Source organism: Saccopteryx leptura, chromosome 2 (assembly GCF_036850995.1).
Source record: "Saccopteryx leptura isolate mSacLep1 chromosome 2, mSacLep1_pri_phased_curated, whole genome shotgun sequence".
Classification (NCBI taxonomy): domain Eukaryota; kingdom Metazoa; phylum Chordata; class Mammalia; order Chiroptera; family Emballonuridae; genus Saccopteryx; species Saccopteryx leptura.
Genome location: NC_089504.1, coordinates 269458271 through 269468137, shown reverse-complemented (window position 1 = coordinate 269468137; position 9867 = coordinate 269458271).

Below are 9867 nucleotides of genomic sequence, written 5' to 3'. Positions count from 1 at the left end.
CAAGTGGCTTTTCCAGGTCCTGTCCTGAATCTTGCCCTACGGCTGTCACAACCGCCCAGAAGGCCCAGCAGTGTTCCTGTGGTGAAAACAGTTTCATGTGACTCCAGATTTGCCTGTGTAAGATGGACAGAAGTCACCATCTAATTATCAACCATGGCAAGAAAGAAGCTGTGTAAGTGAGGTTCATCCAGGTAAGACCGACACCTCCAGCTTTCTAAGCTGCAATTAGCTCGCTGACTAACAAGCAAAAATACCACAATGACCAGAAGGGTCAGACATGCTAGCTCCAATCGTTCTCTGTTCTTGGTGTTTTCACCCCCTCTATTTGCTCCTCTCTGACCTGTCAGCCTGGGTCTCAGAAGACAAACATAATGGCGGTGGGAGGATTATTGTTGGAAATCACACACAAGATAATGAGATGAAGTCATTGACACCACATTACATAAATGCAAGGATTTATAACAGACATAGTTTCTTCTGGAAAGTGTATAAAACAGTATTGTAAACTTAGCATGTTGTTTTTGGTGTTTTGTTTTGTTTTTTGCCTTACATAATCATTTCAAGATGCATTGCCTTCACTTCTTACAGGAAGAACATGGAAACCCTCCCTCTTTTTAACTATTTGTCAAAGAGTTAATGATAAATAAACACTTAAAATACTGCCTGACCAGGTGGTGGTGCAGTGGATAGAGTGTCGGACTGGGATGTGGAGGACCCAGGTTTGAGGCTCCGAGGTCGCCAACTTGAGCGCAGGCTCATCGATTTGAGCAAAACTCACCAGCTTGGACCCAAGGTTGCTGGCTCGAGCAAGGGGTTACTTGTTCTGCTGAAGGCCCACGGTCAAGGCACATATGAGAAAGCAATCAATGAACAACTAAGGAGTCACAATGAAAAACTGATCATTGATGCTTCTCATCTCTCTTTGTTCCTGTCTGTCCCTGTCTATCCCTCTCTCTGACTCTCTGTCCCTGTTAAAATAAATAAATAAATAAATAAATTTAAAAAAAGAAATAAAATACAAAAAGAGCCTTTTTCCCATAGAATCTTAAAGATGGAAGAGTCTTCAGAGCTTATCTAGTTTATTCTTTCTCAACTCGCTTTTGCTGGACCCACGACTCAAGATTCTTATTATGTGGACTGGGCTGGAGCCTGGGAATGTGTTCATTTAAAAGGCCCAGAGTTGTTCTGATACCCAGCTAACGTGGACAAACCTAGTCCAAACATTTTATTTTTTATATGAGAAACAGGGAAACTAAATGAATTATTAATGAGACATTTAAATCTTTTTTGAAATTAAATAAATATTTTTTCATTATTCAACAAACATTTGTCATGGGGCTCTGCTCTGTATTAGACAATAATTGAAGACAAACAAGACATAAACCTTGCCCTCAATCACCTTACCTAGTCAAAACAAATAATCATTCCCTGATTATTAAATGTGAACACATATTAAAAGCATTGGAAAACTATGAGTGTTATAAAGATATAACATGTAACGAGGGTGTCTCTGCATTTGGACCTTGGAATTCTAGGTAAATTAAATACACCTGCACTAGTTTTTCTTCTCAGGAAATTGTGGGAACTGTTTTAACATGTGACATAGAAACCTAAGGATGCTATACAACCAGTGTGAGAAGACCAAGACATAATCTGTACATTGGCTGACCTAACCATCCATGCGTTGTTTTATCTCAGTTGACCTTTATCAATGTATCTGCTCGCTGAGGTTCAGGAGACAAATGAAGAGACTGTAGGCTTCTGCTTCTCCAGACTGCCCTGCCGCCCATCTGCAGAAGATGTAAGGTAACAACAACCTTTGTGTGTTGAGATTCTAAACCTGCATTTCTTTTCCAATAAGTCAATGCTTTGGCTGAGAGCTGTCATCTTAACTGCCCCATTTCTACTAATGTCAAATTCTGCTAGTGATCCAGGCTCCGCCATGGAAACTACACTGCCTTGGGTATTGAACTGGACTGCACCAAGTTCCTTTTCCACTCCCGTGGCAGTGCAGGTGCATTGAATCCATGACGATCAGGAAGGGCACTCACTTCCCATTAACTATACACAAACACTGCCAGCCAACACACGGGCAGGGAATTCTGTTTCCAAGTCTTCCATTTTCTTGTGCCATTCGACATAGTGTTTCAACTCAGTAGGAAACCAACTTTTGAGTTTTTAAATTTACATTTAGATCCTCTTGTTTTCCATTTGGGGCCGAATTTTTACTAATAAAAGCTTAAAGAGCAACTTCACAGTTGTGATTTTTTATTGCTGGAATAAACACTGTCCACAAGTTTTACAAGTAGGTCCTTGATGAACTTGGGAAAAGTTCATTTTTTTGTTAAGAACAAATGATAGAAGGAAAACGCCACACTGGGCAAGCCATAATGCTCAATAAGGAAGCGTCAGGGACACTATATTTGGGGTGTTATCACTAATATTTTGAGCACAGCCTAGCATCCTAAAGGACGATGATCATCCTCTTCTACAAATTATTTTTCTCTCTTAATTTCTGGGAAGATTCCTGAGACTGATGGACCATAAATTTCACTTTACATTGCCTCTGATGTGTTTGCTTATATGAAAGAACATAGATACAAATACAAACGTGAGGACACCCTCCCACCCCCCGCAGGTGAATTACTTATGGGTTCTAAGGTCCCGTTACCCTACAGCTGACCTTGCTCATTCCTCCATTCTTGTTTATATCCAAGATGAATTAAATATAAATGAAATGAGCCCAGACTAGGATGTGGTGGAAACTTTAGTCTCATGACAAAGAATCCCTTTCACAGCATCTAAGTCTTGCATTTCCTCTTGGAGTCTGATCGTGGAGAGAGATGCTCTTCCTCAGTGACCACGACTCCATTCCACCAGCCTCTCAGAGCCAAAGTCTTATCTCAGAGTCACCCTCAAATACAACAGAGCAAGCATCCGTGGCCATTTTTCAAGCTCTTTTCCTGTTTATTGCCTTAAACCTGGGAAATGGCTCACTGAACAAAGGCAGCTCCCCAAGGCCAAGCAGCATGCAACACGCTAATAAATATTCAAACCAATGTCTTTCAAATGTTATTGTGAATCATCTTTCCCTCCTTCCTTCCCATGGTTCAGTCATCTTGCTGGCTCTGAACTTGCGCCTTTTGTCTCCGGCCTCAGCTGCCTCCAGTTTACTGCCCATGACTGCAATTGTCTTTGTCTCCTTCATCCGCTTCGCTGTGTCTCATTTTCCTAATGTAACCGGCCCCCACTTTTCCACAACATTGTTCCTTTGTTCCAGGGGAAAAAATAGTTTTGGGGAGGCAGCAAAAACACAGCTCCAAAGGCCACAGGGTGACATCCTCTCGCACCTGATCTTTATTCATATCTGGGTTTTAATTGCCTTTTTTCCCCCATTTCTCAAGCACCGTACACCTCCCTTCCTCCCTGACAGGAAGGAGCATTTTATTTCTCATTCAAAATGCTTTCCTACTGATCTCTATTCTTCAGAAGCTTCGGAGGCCCCTTGTTACCTGTTGGTTTTTCTCGCGTTGGTTGATCTGTTGGCCTTGCTGTCGTTTATTACCTTTCCAACCTTTTTTCCCCTTCTTTCCAAACTTGGGCCAGAACTTACAACCTGCTGTCTTTTCTCATCTTCACTATCATTATCTTCAGACCAAGTCTTCCTAAAATGGATTTTTTTTTTTTTTTACCAACCCTGTGCTCTTTAAAGAGACAAAGAGGAGAATTATGTGATGGTTTCCACCGTCGGAGCGTCTGTGGCTTTGTCGGAGCGAGAGCTTCACATCCAAAGCTAAAACCTTGACTTAACACACAAACTCAATTGACGAGAGGAGTACCGTGTTCAAGCCCACCAATTGGCCGAGGACACAATCAGAGGGTTATTGGCAGGTATCTTCTTATCTCCCTGGTGCACTGACAAAACTCAATTCATTAAAATAATAAAAAAAGATCTTGGTCCCTCATGTGAGCGGCATGTGATTTTCCATGAACGTTCGGCTCAGAAGGCATCGTGCCTATTATACATTCCATTTATAAATCAAACACCCCTCGTCCTGCGGCTGCACGCTGACATGTCAGCGAGGTTTGGGTCAGCCGCACACTCTTCCACGTGAACAGCAGATTAAGGCAAAGAGACAGGGAAGCGGCTCTTTCTTCCCCCCCCTTTTCCACCAGTAATAGGCAGCTTGAACGTTCAAATTGGGCTGAGACTCCAAAACCAAAGTCCCATGAACCATAGAAGCAAAGAGACTTGACATAAAAGACAGGATCTGTCTGGTCTTTTGGAGCCTTCACCTTTCTTTCTCTCCCCTTCATCATGCTCATTGCAAAGTAAAGTATGTGCGTGCGTGTGTGAATTAAAGAATATGTCTAAGAAAGGATGGGATAAAATCAAACCCAAGAAAGACTTTGGTTTCTAAAGCCTGGTGATGGTGGGTTTGGGGCCTGGGAGCCCGGGGCTCTGCGCCGGCCAGGAAGGGGAAGCAGAAAGAAAACTTTCAGGTTGTCAATCAGAGGTCCATGGAGGGCCCCGCTGAGTAGCTCCACCATGAAGGCAGCATGTTCCCAGTCAGCCGGGCCACGTTTCAAAGTCACTCTGCAGTTCTCGCTGCATGTGGAACTAGTCTCATCCTGTAGCCTCCCGTCTATGTCAAAAACATCTCACTCCCCAGCACCCACTCGGGTGGAAATTTTGTTAAGAAAACTTCCCTCCGAACACGGTATGTCAAAACTTGCCGATTTTTGCCCCCTAGCCCACTCCCATCATTTGTACCATTATTATCATATGTCAATAAGAATATGAAAGAAAGGAGAAGAAATCTACTTGGAACTGTATTTCTTTTGGATTTTTTTACCTACTGTACTAGACAAGAACCAGGAAAGAAATGACTTGAGGGGATCCAGAAATAGAGTTTTATCTTTGATCTATAAGAAACTGTGAGGTTCTGAAATTGTATACTCTATTTGAGAAATGGCCATGTATTATGGGTATTGATCCTACTAATGAAGGAAACTCAGAGAGGGAAATGAGATATTAAAAAGTGATGGTAACATAATTTATTACCTTTTTTTCTCCAAATGTTATGTTTTAAGACTTACAGATCTCTCTGCTCCCCATACTTTGAGGAATATGAAATAAATAATTCTGTAAAACCTCCTTAGAAAGAAAAAGGGGATGACATTGGATCATTTACAGCAAAATGGTGGGATCTTGATAACATTATACGAAGTGAAATAAGTAAATCAGAAAAAAAAACAGAAAAAAAAAAGAAAGAAAGAAAAGGGATAAGATGATCAAAGTCAACTACACTAGTTATTTTCCTTGCATGAGATATAGTAGAAACAAGTAGACCCCGGCATGCTCAGTTAGCGGGGCACCTCACTAAGAGTTTCCTCCCAAAGACCATCAAATAATGGTCTAAAATTCAGGTAGGTTTTAAGATAATAGATTGTGTCAGAATGGTTCATTAAAAGATATTATTATCACCATAATAGGGTTTTTAAATAATCTTTGATATTAGAACTAGCATTTAGTGTTGTTTTTAAGAAAAATACAGATTATAGACAGATTGAGCCAAATTTCAAAGGGTGGGGTCCAGACACATGAATTTGGGGGGAAAATATCTTCAGATAGTTGTAAACCATTGAGGTAGTGACTTGGCCTATATACAATTTAAAGCATTTGGCAGAGATAATAGAACTGAAAAAGGGAAAGCTAGCTGTCCTCTAACGATAGGTCCGCTCTCCACTAGTAGCACAATGATCATACCGCCTGGAATTAACAAACAAAATGAGTAGTGTACCATGTCTTATCATTTAATGCCTCGAGAGCTGACATAACTCATTATTATTTAAGGCAGGGGCCCCCCAACTTTTTACACAGGGGGCCAATTCACTGTCCCTCAGACCGTTGGAGGGCCATACTATAAAAAAAACTATGAACAAATCCCTATGCACACTGCACATATCTTATTTTAAAGTAAAAAAACAAAACGAGAACAAATACAATATTTAAAATAAAGAACAAGTAAATTTAAATCAACAAACTGACCAGTATTTCAATGAGAACTATGGGCCTGCTTTTGGCTAATGAGATGGTCAATGTCCGGTTCCATATTTGTCACTGCTAGCCGTAACAAGTGATATGACACGCTTCCGGAGCTGTGAGGTGTGCATCCTGCGTCACTGGAAGTAGTACTGTACGTGAGCGACCCCATGCTTTGTGGCGCCGCCACGTACAGTACTCCAGGAGCACAGGATGCGGATGCATCTGACCACCAATGAAAGAGGTGCCCCTTCTGGAAGTGCGGCGGGGGCCGGATAAATGGCCTCAGGGGGCTGCATGTGGCCCACGGGCTGTAGTTTGGGGACCCCTGATTTAAGGCAATGTTTATTGCTGTTTTCATTAAGTACAGACACTGAACTAAGTATATTTTTCTTAGATAGTACATAATGTACTATCCTAGTGGATACTAGGATATCCACTAAGCACCTTCTTTTGTTATAATCTGATATTGTTTTCAGGATAGTCTCTAGTGTTTTAATTCATTTTCTGTAGATGATATGTATTCAAGGTAGTTATCCATCTGATTTTGCTAAGTCAGCCTCTGCTTTAACTGGTGACATCACAGGGTACATAAAACAAGTAGTGTCCAAGTTATAACAGGACAAAATCCAATGGATTAATATTTAAAGTAGTTAATCTGTTTAGAAGAAATATTTAGAAAAATAGAATAAAACCCTTTCACTCACAAGTGTGCATCAACTAGTTAAGAAGCATTTATCTCTAGAATATCATCATTACCAGTATAAAATGCAACATTAATACTGGTTTCTACTTTAAAAAGTTGTGTGTGCTCTTTATCCAGTTAATTTCTTTGTCCAGTAACTTAAGCCTATCTCTTTCTTTAAAGTTCTTATTTGCCAACCTATTGCACACACTGATATTTAGAACTTTATCAAAAAATCACAATTAGTTTATACTGTGATTTAACCTAGTAATAAAGCACTTAGATAAATGTTTATGCCCGAATCATACAATATTATAAGAGTAAGATGCCTTAGAGATCTCCTATTCTAAACCTTTCCATTAACAAATGGGAAAATTAATATAAGAGGTGAGACACTCGGAGAGCCCAGAGTGGATAAGAATCAGGTCTCTTGACTCCTGCTTCAGGCCTCTTCACATTAACTCACGCTAACCTGATAGACTAACTAAGAGGGCTCAGATTAATGAAGAAATAGAAGATACTCCCTCTTGATTAAGAAATCATATCTACCAGCTTACAACCAACCTCATATGTGAGCAGAGGAAGGGGGACCCACAGAAGTAATAAAGTGCAGGGAATGGAGATTGATCTACAAACTACATGAAGGAGGACACTTCGGGGATGGCTAAAAGCTCAGCCAGTCATGATTGCTAACTTGCAGAGAGGTGGAAAGAATTCAAGCTATAAATGCCAAGATTTATGAGATTTTAGAGTAAGAAAGTTTTTCATGTCTACATATTTTGGGTAAGATTACATCTGAACCAAAATATTAAAATTCATTTTCAGTAATAACAGAACTCTTTCTTAATTCAGTATAACTAATTACTCTATAAGAGCCATAGATCTATAATGTATTTTATATCACATCTGGTGTATTATGTCTCCTGTTAGAAAATTACTCTTAAGATTTTTAAAATGTCAACTAAGGCCTATAAACTTCAACATAGTTTACTAAGAATAGATAATTATGTGAGTACTCTTTGTGTTGTCACTGACATTTCAAATTTAAATTCTATATTTATCAAAGTTTTGTATGCATAGCCTAAAATTTCAAAGAGCTCAAAGCTTTATTTTAAAAAAAGTCTCCTGGCCCCAAAACTGCTATCCACAGACAACCTCTCTCAATTATTTTAGTTATTTAATATATGTTAATATTATCTTTCAATAACATGTTTACTTACACATCACAAATTTTCAAGGTTAGGTATTAAAAATTGTCCTCTCACCATAAAAATTAGAGATTTAGCTTTTCTTCAATACTGCTTCACCCAACACCTTCATATATACTATCATATATATATATACACTTTCCCTCTCAATTCCTCTAATATATTTATATCTATCTTAACTTTTGATTAGTTCATAATGTGTTTATAGTATAATTACTATGCTTATCCTAATCATAGATGAGCTATTTTTTGTGTGTGTGTGGGCTAGATGAGCTATTTTATTAATTCTTTTTTTTTTTTCTCTCATTTTAACCTCTCTTAAATCTGGATGTGTTTTTCATTTGTGGATAGCTAGACAGCTACTGTAATATAGTTGTCATTGTATGTGCACATGTTTGGTCAAAGCTATTGATAATATAACCACTTTGGTTGAGTTCATACATGATAAGCACTGCGTATGTTGAGTGCAACTGCCATATAAAATGTCTCCAGAAAGATTACACTATAAATTGGCATTAAAACAAATAGTTATTGTGTACATAGAAAGACAAAAAAATAGAGTAGTGAAGCATAAATGTATTACTAGTAAAGCAAACATCTGTCATTGGAGGAATGACAGCAATACAATATTTTCTTGCAAAGCATAACCAAGTGCTTTGTGTGAGATCTAAGAAAAAAGATACCCATAAGTAGAGAAACTATGCCATGTTGGTTAATGAAACTATGGAAAAGATTCTTTATCACAGCAATACAACCGAGGACCGAAAAATATGTCAAATCACTCAGTATAAAAGAAAATTTCAAAGCAACAAAAGACTGATGTGATGCATTCATACATCACACAGGACTAACATTAAGTAATTATGTCATTTAATTGCATAGATTTTTCTTTCTTAGTTGTATATAAAATAATGGCCTATTTTGTAATTAATAGCATCTTAAAGTTAACAAATATGGAATGTAATATGTTATGCTTATATTTACTCATTATATCCTATAATCTTCCTTCACTAGCATCCTAGAAAATTTTTTTCTCCCAATGTAATTGTCCTAGATACCATATCATTCCCCTTGATTTATTTCCTTGTTTTTGCATACCACATCCCTAGTGAGTTCTGGAAAGGGTTCAGAAGGGACATATTTTTTGATACTTTGCACGTCAGAAAACATCTTTACTCTGAAAGATAGTTTTGCAGGATATAAAATTCCAGTATGGAAACCATTTACCCTCAGAATTTTTAAGACAATATTTCATTCTTATCTAACTTACAGTGTTGTTATTGCTAACTCAAAAACCATTCTTACATTCTATGTATGTGACGTGGTCTCAACTCCTCTTCCCCTAGAGGTTTTATAATTTTCTCTTTGTCTCTATTGTGCTAAAATTTTATGGTGAACTCTCATAGATCTATTTTCATCTATTATGCTATGCTAATGGTGGGTTCATTCAAATTTGTAATGAAGAAATTTTCATAAATTGTTTCTCTGGCAATTCCTATTCCTTGTGTTTGTCTATTTTCTTTCTGGAACTCCTGTTATTTAAATGTGAATTTCTAGATTGATCCTCTAAATTTTTAAAATCAATGTACTCTATTTTAAACTACTATATATTCTATCTTGTCCAAATTATTCTATTTTATTGACATTTTCACTATTTTATCATTTGCTTTTATTTTTTTGTTTTAAATTATATTTTCATTTCCAGGGTTATTTTATAATCTCTGCATGTTTTTTTATAGCCTCATGTTCTTATTTCATAGATATAATAACTTCTCTTACATTTCTGAGGCTAGTATTTTCCTCACAGTTTTCTTCTCTGCACACAGCTCCTATTTTTCCAAATTTCTTATTCGTTGTTTGGTCTTTCTTATTAGAGGTTTTTCTCAAATGTCCAGTAATCTGCTCATACTTCAAAATGGAGAACTAAA